The following is an 11,138-nucleotide window of genomic DNA, read 5'->3' on the forward strand; positions in this document are numbered from 1 at the left end:
TCTTCACTGTATTAAGGACCTAACGAAGTGAAGTTTTGGGGGTGCGGCTGCTGCGGTTGCTGTTTCAGCAAAGCTCGGTGACTTTCTTGGGGTTGGATGACTTTTCTTCCTGGGCCCTACATTCTTGCTTTGGAGCTGTTTCTTCCCGAACAGCAAGCACCTTCCTGATCCCACTTGGTAGCCTGATTCATAAATTAGTTTCCTTCCATTTAGATGTGTTCTGCAGCCCCTGGAGGATAATTAAAAAGTTAATTTTATAATAATATTCACGTAGGGCTTCAGGGCCAGGGTCTTTTACCAAAATCCTGTCTTTTATATTTCCTTTTCAGCCTCTGTTGTGGAGAGGCTCTGCAAAAGAGATTTCTGTTTACATACTGCTGGTGGGAAGAGAACAGAATCTTTGCTACATAGCTGTTTTTTGACTTTAAAAGAATCTGGCTTAAAAATGTGTCTTTGGTTAATAGCTTAAATTGGTTAAAATAGGATTGGTTTATTGCTACTGAGCAAGTTTTGCCTAAAAGTTACTATTATTGAATACATTTCCAGGAGATCCTAGACTGAAATGGCTTAAACTTAAAAAAATACGTATCTTTTCAGGCAGTTACATTGGGGGAAGAAATATCTCTGTGATGAGAATAAAACTGTTTAAATCTTAGCCCTTAGTTTGTGTTCCCAGAAGCATAGAAACTGTCTAAAATCTCACTCCTTTTATGGTCTAAATGGGCACCTTTCCTGCATCATATGCTAGGGTGTATCTATCCCTCTTGAACTACAACTCTTGTTTGTTGCTTCTGTGATATATCTTTGTTCTGTGAAGCCTGGCATTTTAAAGGATTGAATTTGGATCTATTTTTTGGTGGTGGTGGTGGTGGAGAGTTAATGTCCCCACTTTCCCTGATGGCTTACACAGGAAGCTTAAGGCGTAATCAGACTATAAAATCCTGACCAGAGAGGCGATCGTAATTTCAGCTACAGACTAAGCAGATAACAGACGACTGGTTATTCACTAGGCAGAAAGATAAGGGAATGAGTTTGATTCCTCATTAAAAGCTTCACGGTTTAAGTCTTTTAAAAAAAAAAATGTGCTGGGTCTTTGCTTATTAAGTTACATAAACAGACTGAAGTGCCACGGGGGAGAATGGAAACTCTTGGTGTGACCTATAATTAGAAAATTTCCACACAGAGAATAAAAACAGAGCGTGTGTGCCACTTCCTGACCCCACTCACCCACAGAGGCTAAGCCATTGGTGAGACGCAGATAAGAAAACACCAAGGAAAAGAAACCCGAGCCAGGCGGCCTGTTTGCTCGGACGGGATCCAGCCTGAGAGCGATGGATGGATGGAACGTGCCCTTGTAGTTTAAATCACCTCCGAGGCACCGGTGAGAAGGAAAGGCATCACTTTCCCGAACGGCAGTTACCCAGATAACATGAGAGTGTTCCATGCTGGCTAATGAAATAGACAGGGATCGCCTACTGATTCACGTAGAATGAAAGGTCCGGGTTGGTATACGGGCTCTTGCCCACCACTTCTGGCATTTTCGGCGAGCTGCTCCCCGCCCCGCACCTCCCCAGTCTGTCTGTAGGATTAGGGTCATGAAGCCTGCCATCCTCCCTCCTCATAAGGTTCTTGTGAAGGTTCAGTGTGAGGATGCACACCAGAGCACTTAGAAAGCTGCAGAGACCCTCTCAAATGCTGGTTGTTGTTGTGTTAACTAGGTCTCTCTACAGCATGTTATAAAAAATTGTATCTGGAATCTAAAGTAGACTTTAAAAAAAAATAAATTCTGATTTTTCTCACCATTAGACAAGCCCTGGGTAAGGAGTGTCGTCAGTGGTCTGACAGAGGTCACCCCTACCTCTGCTGTGGCTCACAGACACTGTGCACCGATCAGGGTCAATCCTGAGCCTTCTCTGCCCCCTGGCCCCGGGCCTCCCGATGCCAGACTCTATGCCAGGGTTCGAGGAGGCTGTGGTGTGAGTCCTGGGTGGAAGGCGGGGGGTCAGAATCTTGCTCTCCCGCTTATTCAGTATGTGACTGGGAAAATATGTTCACTTTTCTGGGCCTCCATGTCTTCCCACATACGTGTCACTCTCCTATGTATCTTCACATATCCTAAAATGGGTTAAGAATACGGACTCTGGTCGTTTGTTGGTAGGTGTCGTGAGTCAATAGATGCGTAAACTGTTTGAGGACAAGGAAGGCATCCCAAGCACATAAAACAGTGGCTGGCATGTAGTAGATGCTCAATTAATATTAACTGAAAAAAAATATATTTAAAAAATCCTAGCACGGTGACTGATCCATAATAGGCACTGGTTAGAATTTTTATTCCTTTTTCCCAAAAAAGGAATTCCCAAAAGGAAATTCCTTTTTCCTTAAAAAAGATGTTACCAATTAACTGAATAATAAACTTAATAAATCCCTTAGCTCCTCTGGGCTTCATTCTTCATCTATAAAAGAAATTAGAATAGTTTATTTCTTGTGTCTGCTCTATCTGACAAAGATTTGCTTTTTTCAAAAACCAAATCTACCCCCAATGGAGACAGGTTTGTCTGCAATGCATGTCCTGTAGCTTCGGCACTTGGCTTAAAGTCAGTTGGTATAAAAAAGGGAAAGCCTCACAATTTTAACCGATTTCAACTTTCACACGAAAAGCTCTCGATTTTGCCTTAGACCGTTCTGGTTTTTCCACATCCCATCCAGTTGGTGTATTTTCCACTCTCAAAAGTGTTTGGGTTTAGAAGATAAATTATGTTGTCACGAACTGTGAATGATGAGGGAAACTGGCTGCCTGGCCAATGAGCGGCCTCCCAAGCTCTCCAGCAGGAAGGCAGGCCTGGCCTCCTGAGCTTGGTACCGATGGGGGCAGCTGTCCTGGCCGTGCTGTTGAGTTCTAGGGACCCAGAGAAGCTCCGGCACATTTGGGGGAACCTAGAACTATGTCATATGAGGAACAACATTAGGAAGGAGGGATGTTCAGCTTAGAGAAAGCTCTCACATGGTAGCTAGCGGGCTGATTGGAAATGTTTTAAAACCATCAAGACTCTTTCAAGTGGCAGCAGAAGGCCAAATGAGGGCCCGTGAGAGGCCCGCCAAGGAGAAACATGTTACATTCATCATGGACCGGCCTGGCAGTGATATCAGTCCTTGTGTCAGGATATGGGACTAAGTCCATGATGCACTATTTGATTTTTAAAAAGCTGGTAGCTGGGGCGCCTGGGTGGCTCAGTTGGTTAAGCGACTGCCTTCGGCTCAGGTCATGATCCTGGAGTCCCAGGATCGAGTCCCGCATCGGGTTCCCTGCTCAGCAGGGAGTTTGCTTCTCCCTCTGACCCTCCCCCCTCTCATGTGCTCTCTGTCTCTCTCATTCTCTCTGTCTCAAATAAATAAATAAAATCTTTAAAAAAAAAAAAGCTGGTAGCAGAAGTGTACATAGAGTCTGGTCCCATTTACGTAAAAATGCACGTGTCCATAACTTTGTGTATAAACAGAAAATGTTTGAATAAATAGGATGGGAACACGACCACTGAGAGGAGTTTTCTCTGGAGAGTAGAATTTTGTTGAGCGCGGTAGGCGAACTTTAATGTTTCACTTTGCAAACTTTTATAATAGTTCACCTTACAAACTGCTGTGTTGTTTGAATTATTATGGATTTTTAAAGATAGTAAATGAGAAAAAGTTGTAAAGACAGAAAGTAATACATAAGGTGAAGGAGAGAATTAGAACCATCAGAACTCAGAAAAAAAGAAGAAAAAAGAAAAGAAAACCCAGTTGCCTTTGGAAGCAGAGTCCCCCTCCTCTGGAGACATCCAAGGATGGAACAAGTGTCTCCCTGGTGTCAGAGATCCTAATGTCTGAGGGGGTGTTGAGCCTGTGTTCTGTAAGGATCTGACATCCCTGGGATTCTACTACAGTTGGAGATTCTATGAGATAAACTCATGTAATGGTTATACTTGTAACCATTTTAAACCATAATCCTGGGCTGAAAAGCAAGAGTAGGCTATTACTATTACTCTCTGCTCTAAGATTTCTCTGTTTAATGTTGTTACTCTTTTCAGTCATCACATTGTCATGGGACGTTTCCCGAGTGGCTACTGTGTTGCAGACTTCGTGCTTTACATTCTCAATTTCATTTCATTTTCTTGATAGTGCATGATAGCATCATTATTATTTCCATTTTATGGATGAGGAAACAGGTGAAGGGTGGTAAAGCCATTTGCTCAATGTCACAGAGCTAGTGGTGTGGTGACTCTGGATGTCAGTCTTTAACATCCATCTGATGCCGGCCCAATTACAGATAAAAAGGTGACCTTGGCAATTACCTCCTCTCTAAAGATAGTTTCTGATTAGTTTAACCCAACCATTATAACGAAAAAAAATAAAATTAATTTTTGTCCTCCTTATTGTAACTGGTAGGATGATTTGGAACTCGCTCGTGTGCTTTTTGGGGTTAATTTTCTGAGGAAATGACCTTAGCCCTGGTGGGACCAGGGCATCCATCTGCCTGAGTGGGTGGCGTGGGAAAACATAAGGGAGCAGTTTGGACATTGGAAATCTTACATATAGAATGCAAAGACAAACGTGCAAGTAATAATCCCTCCCTAATGTTGAAAATGAAATTGCATTCTGCCGGAAGACAGTTATTGTTTTGAGGAGGGATTTTCTGAATTCCTTAATTTCCCCTTAAAACACACAGAGGAAAAGACCTTGCTTTCTCAACTAGAGATGAGATAGCTTGATTACTAAGCTTGTTGCTTTGCCATAGAACACTGGGTAGTAAACGAATATCCCACCCATTTCCAGCCCCAAGACTCAATGGAAAGAAGAGAAGTGGGCAGGAGAGGGAGGGAGAGAAGGGAGAGGTGAGAAGCAGGCACCTGGGCCTGTCCCCCTCTGGGCTGGAACTTCTCAGGGAGGATTTCTGTTAAAAGCAGTCAGAGACATTTTGGGGAGTCTGAGGGCTGGAGCCTTGTCGCAACTTCTTGGGTACAGTCTGGGATAGTTGTAGCCTCTCTGGAGAGGTCGTCGATATATCAGACTCTGGAAAACTGGGTGGCCTGCAGACTTAATCAGACACGGCTGAGGGAGGCTTCTGTTGGAAGAGTTTCCAATTTCCCAAGGGGCTGGGGCCAGAGGGACAGGCAGTTCAGGGAATCCCGTGGGCCCACCCTGCAGAATGGGTCACAGAAAGTGGTCCAGTGAGGAAGCTGGCTGGCTTGCCCCTGGCCCCACTCAGGCCTGCTTGTGGACTGGCGGACCATGTGAGGAGACAGAGCCTGGGCCTCGGTAAAAACCCTGAAGTCAGGAAGTTGAATGAGGGATGTTTGTATGGGTACCTAAAAACTGCTCAAGGGCCCCCCAGGGTTGAAGCAGCCTGAGCTCACAAAGACCAGCACTAAGCCAAAGGGCTCCTGTCCACCAAGCTTCACTCTTCTCCACACATCCAGACCCCTCCAGGCCTCACCCAGAACGCAGCAGCCAGGGAGGGGCCAGATGGCCCAGAAATCTGAGATGGCGTTTTATTTGGAATGGCACTCTCTGATAGAATATTCTGCGATGAGGCAGACATTCTAAATGTCCAGTAGGGTAGCCAGGAGCCACCTGTGGTTGTTAAACACTGGCACTGTGGCTAGTACCTTGAGGAATTGAGTTTCTTTTCAATTTTAACTTTTTTTGTTGTTGTAAAAAAGAAGTAACAACATTGAGAGAGAATTTAAAATAGAAAACAGTAGCACTCATAATCTTTGCACTATAACAAAGTTTTTTGTTTATTCTCTCTTAGTCTTTATTCTCTTAGAGATCTATTTTTCCATTCTGAAATCATAGAACACGTACAAGATGAAAATTAACTTTTAATTTCTTTACCTCTAAGGATAACTAGGAAGAGAGCTAAAATATTTCTGAGTAAAGGGCAGGGAAAATAAAGATTTGTTTTGTATTTTTTTTTTGAAAATAATTTGAAAGAATCAAAAGGAAAATCAAATAGATGTGTGTGGAATTGAAATTTAAATGTTAATTAATTAACATACCGGACAATGCATATTTAGAGGGACCATTTAATGCACTAGATTGAACCAGGTTAAGGAGATAGGATGAAAAGTTAAGGTTTCCCTTTTAACAAATGGGTATTGTAAAGAAGAATGAGTTAGTTACAGATCCAATAGGGAAACTACCTCTTCTCTGTATATCCGAGATATACACCCCCATATTATTGCTGATGAATATGTGCTCACTGTCCAAAAAGCTGGAAAATACAAGTGAGCAAAAGGAAAGATTGACAAACATCTATAGTCCCACCACTTCCCTTTTTATTTTAATAAATGTCTGCCCAGTCATGTGTGTGGGTGTGTATGTGTGTGCACGTGATTACTTTTAGGAGTGGAGTGATCGTGTCCTATTATTTTATAATTTGCTTTTTCCTCTGAATTATATCACAGATAACCCCCTAATGAAGACACTGGGGCTGTCTTCAGTGTTTCCAGGTTATGAACAATGCCTTGCACCATATCCCGGTTGCTAAATCTTTGTGCACAGCCACACCACTCTTCTTGGCTACTACTCCTCATCACCCTGCATCTCCCTGACTTCTGTGACGTCTCCCTGGAACATTCGGTGTCGCCTTCCCTTCAAGCAACCAATCTACTCTGCCTCTTCTCTCCCCACAAGAAGCCCACCTTGCCCCACAGTGAAGGAATTAGAGGAAGATACATTGACCTCACCTGAGTTGAATATCTGCCAGAATTAAGCCGGAAGGATGGGAGAAGGTAGGTCCTCTCTCCTGGTTGGGAGTGGGGTTCTCTGCTTGTCTCCACATAAGATTTAAGAGGTAAAGAAGCCATACGGTTGTTTCCTGTTTATGGAAATCTCATCTTTCTTCACCTGTCCTTCCTGTTCCTGTCTTCCTGTCCTTGCCTTCATGTGCCCCCCACAATTTCCTGCTCTGTTGATCTGCCATGAGTTTATGGTGGGAATGTTTGAGAAGATTCCCCACCAGGTAGGATCATTGTATATTCCACTCCCTTGGCTATAAACTGGTTACAAAACCCCATTTCTAATTTGACTGATTTCCACAGTTCAGGAATATTCCCCTCGCCTGACTATTCTCTCAGAGCAAATCATTGCTCTACCGTCACTTCTCTGAGACAGATTCTTTAAATTACTAAACAATGACAAGAGTAAGAGGAATAGGAAAGAGTTATTCATCGCTGATAATTGTCTTCATGCTGCATGAATCATCAGTCCCTATTTCTATCTAGAGTGAATAAGAAGTTACCGTAAAGAAGTGCTGTAAAAATTATTCATTTTATTCTGAAAAGGCGAGGCATGCACAGGCATAAAATTAAGAGAGCACAAAAAGGTAGAGAGTCAAAAGTAATTCTCCCTTCTACCTCCATCCCCAGAGAGGTTCTTCACTAGGCAACCATTATGACCAGTTTCTTGTGGAGCTAACTATACCCACCACGTGTCCAGTAAGGTGACTGCCTCCCACATGTGCCGGTGTGTGTCTAGTTGCACCGAGCACTCAAAGAGTGGCCAGTCCACACTGAGGTGTGCTGTAAGTGTAAAATACACACCATATTTCAAAGACTTATGAAAGAAAGCACGTAAATATCTCATAAATAATTTTTGTATTGATTGTATATTGATCATATTTTGGATAGTCGTAAATGAATTTTATCTATTTCTTTTTTTAAAGATATTATTTATTTATTTGTCAGAGAGAGAGAGAGCACAAGCAGGGGAGTGGGAGAGAGAGAAGCAGGCTTCCCACGGAGCAGGGAGCCCGATGCGGGGCTCGATCCCAGGAGCCTGAGACCATGACCTGAGCCTAAGGCAGATGCTGAACCGACTGAGCCATCCAGGTGCTCCTACCTATTTCTTTCTACTTTCTTTGTAGCTACTAGAAAATTTAAAGTTACCTATGTGGCTCATGTCTGCGGCTTGCATTGTATTTCTACGGGATGATGCCGGTCTATATAGAACTGAGTATGCATATATACATATTTGTATGTCATGGTCATATAGGCTTATTTAAAATGTATCTGAGAATAATAATAATAAATTTTATGTCACAAACTATGGTTTCCAAAGCTTGTTCATTGTTTTCTCATTCGATTCTTACAATAACCCAGTGACATAAGCATTTTACCTAGAAGCAAACCAAAGCTGAGGAAAGGAGGAGAAAATGAACCTTTGTGTGGGGTACTTTACATGCATAAATTCATTTAATTCTCAACACAATATGGAGACAGGTTTTATAGGTTTTTTTATTTTTATTTTTTAATTTTTTTAAGAGAGAGAGTGTACATGCACAAGAGTGTTGGGGAGGGGGAAGGGCAGAGTGTGAGGGAGAGGGAGAGAGAGAATCTTAAGCAGTCTCCATGCTCAGAGTGGAGCCCAACTTGGGGCTCGATCTCACGACCCTGAGATCATGACCTGAGCCAAAATCAAGAGTCATATGCTTAGCTGATTAAGCCACCCCGGCGCCCCTTATAGGTTTTACTATTCCCATTTTACAAATGAGGACAATGAGGTTCAGCATGATTAAGTGACTCGCAGGAATCCCATAGTCAATGGAGGGTTAAGCGTCAGTGAGCTGTGGCTCAGCCACTTTACTAGCTGTGTGAACTTAGACAGGTTAATTTAATATGAAAAATGGCGAGAATAAAAGAAACTGTGTCATGGGGTTGTCAAAATTAATGGAGATAGCATATATAAATGCTTAGCCCAGTGCTGAGCACAAAGCAAGCCCTTAAAACACTCGCTTGTGTGTGTGTCGGGGGGGGAGGTGGTGCTTGCGTGCATGTGTGTGCCAAGAGTCAAACCCAGATTCCTTGTTTCCTGAGCTCCAACCTCTTCATTTTCCCCCTCCTGCTGACTCAGTCCCTTCTGGACAGCAAGACTTAGTTTGTCTGGCCCAGTTATGATCATTCCCCTTAGTCAGCTGTAAACTAGGGGGAAAGGCAGGAACAGAAGGGAGCCATTTCCAGGTCGTCCCGTGCCTGCCACCTCCTCTCCAGTTAAGGAAGGTGTTGACCCTCACTGTATCTGAGCATCTTCTTCATCAAATGTGTCATGGGTAGTATGGATGGGCTTTCTTTGATGTCTTGGAGCAAAATAAGTTGCAAGCCACGGGAACGTGTGAATGAAAACGAGGGGACCCTCATACTGGGGGTGGATGTGGAATCTGCCCACAGCTTTGGGACACTGGTGACTAGGTTAGGCAAGTGGTGGTGTCTTTAGATGGCCCCCAAATCAAGCAAATAATTATAATACAATAAACTACAGTTGTGACATGGAGCAGAACCCTTTGTGATTTTCAAATGGTCTTTATTCTTTCCCTTTTGAAAAAAAATGACAGGAAGTAAGTGATCAGGAAATGCAGGAACAATGGCCTTTTCCTGGAAGAGTGGCTCCGAAGGATGACTAAACGGTCAGCCACGCCGCCGGGCTCCGCTGGGGAGGATGAGGCCAGGGGTCCACGCAGAGAGAGGGGCCAGAGGTGACCTACAGCGGTGGGCAGAGCCACCCATGTAGCTGGTATATTATTTACGACTCCCTATCTGGTGAAAAGAAGTGAGAGACTGTGGCAAGGTCAGGTCGGACCTGGAGACCATCAAGTTGTTAATTGGCAAAAACTGCCACCTGACTTGAGGCCTTTAAAAAGTTCTTCGTATCAGGCAGGAACAGCCAAGAGAGACTGCATTCACTTATGAAGCCCAGTGTTGTTTTCTCTGTGTGAAAATAATCAATCATAATTTGTAAAAAATAAAACTACCCCTCGGAATGTCTCCCCGGCCTGAGGTAATCAGCGTTATACTGAATTAATGTAACTCTAGCGCTGGTCCGGACATGGGTTCTTCAGCTATGCTAAGCAGCCGTATTACCAGCGAATGCACCATTTCTCCTAGGCTTCGAGAGATGTTCGAAAGCCCCTCTGGAGTCCCCCCTTTGTTTCTCCTCAGATCCTTTAAAGGACCAGGAGCCTCAGTGTCTGTGTTGCAGGGGTTCCTAGGAAAGGAGGAGGTCCCTTTCCAGTGGAGCATCGGATAAAGGTAACATTAATGTTTTGATTTCTTTGAAAAAAATTTGAAGTTGAGAAGGAAAAAATTATAAATAATCCCATCACTTGGACTAATTATATAAGTAGAGGGTCGTTAGCCCTCTCATTCCACGCCTCAGAGGTAACACTGTAAAAAAAAAAGCTTCCTCCCATTTCTTTTCTGAACTGTGCAATGATATATATATAAAATAGGCAATTTTAATACATACACAAATACATACATTTGTAATATAAATATAAAATATTATACATGTAAGTATACAATATAATATATTATGATGTAAATATATTATACATACATTTATAAATATATTATTTATATAAGTAAAATACTTATTCATTTAGAAATACATGTATTTATATAAATATAACAAAATTATACAATAATTACATATATATACCTACTTTCTTAAAGCAGGATGCAATTTGCTACTTTTTACTCAGATTTTCCACATGAACACCTAAGATTTTTCCTTTTTAAAAATGGTTACAAAATAGTTGACATTTAGCAAAGTTTATGATGTGCTCTGTATTCTTCTGAACACTTTACAAGTATTAACTCACTTTAGTCTCACAACGACCTATGAGGCAACCACTCTTGTCATTCCCAGTTTACAGAGGAAAGAGAGGGATACCTCACGAGGCTAAGTCATCTGCCCAGGATCATACAACATTAACGCACCCAAGGTTCCAGCTCAGGCAGCTTGGCTCTAGACCCACATACCTCTGCTCTGTCACCTGCATTCAAAGCCGCTGTGCCATGGATGGGCCAGTTTCGTTGCCATCCTAATTTCTTTCTTCTTTGTTATTTCCATGCTTAATGAACATCTCTGTACATACATCTTTGTGTCCTTTTGTTTTTCTTTTTGACGTATAGTTATGTCCTAGAGGTGTTACATCCCAGTGGGGGCCACTGATTCAAAGAAGAAGTGTTACTTAAAATTTCAATTTCGATGGGTGATTTAAATTTCCTTTTTAAGCACGTGCTAGGTACCAAACATATTTTGCCGTTCACTATCATGGCAATCTTGTGCATATGTATTATGATCGTTCTCATAACCTGTAGAAGTTA

This window comes from Neomonachus schauinslandi, chromosome 2, assembly GCF_002201575.2.
Source record: "Neomonachus schauinslandi chromosome 2, ASM220157v2, whole genome shotgun sequence".
NCBI lineage: Eukaryota > Metazoa > Chordata > Mammalia > Carnivora > Phocidae > Neomonachus > Neomonachus schauinslandi.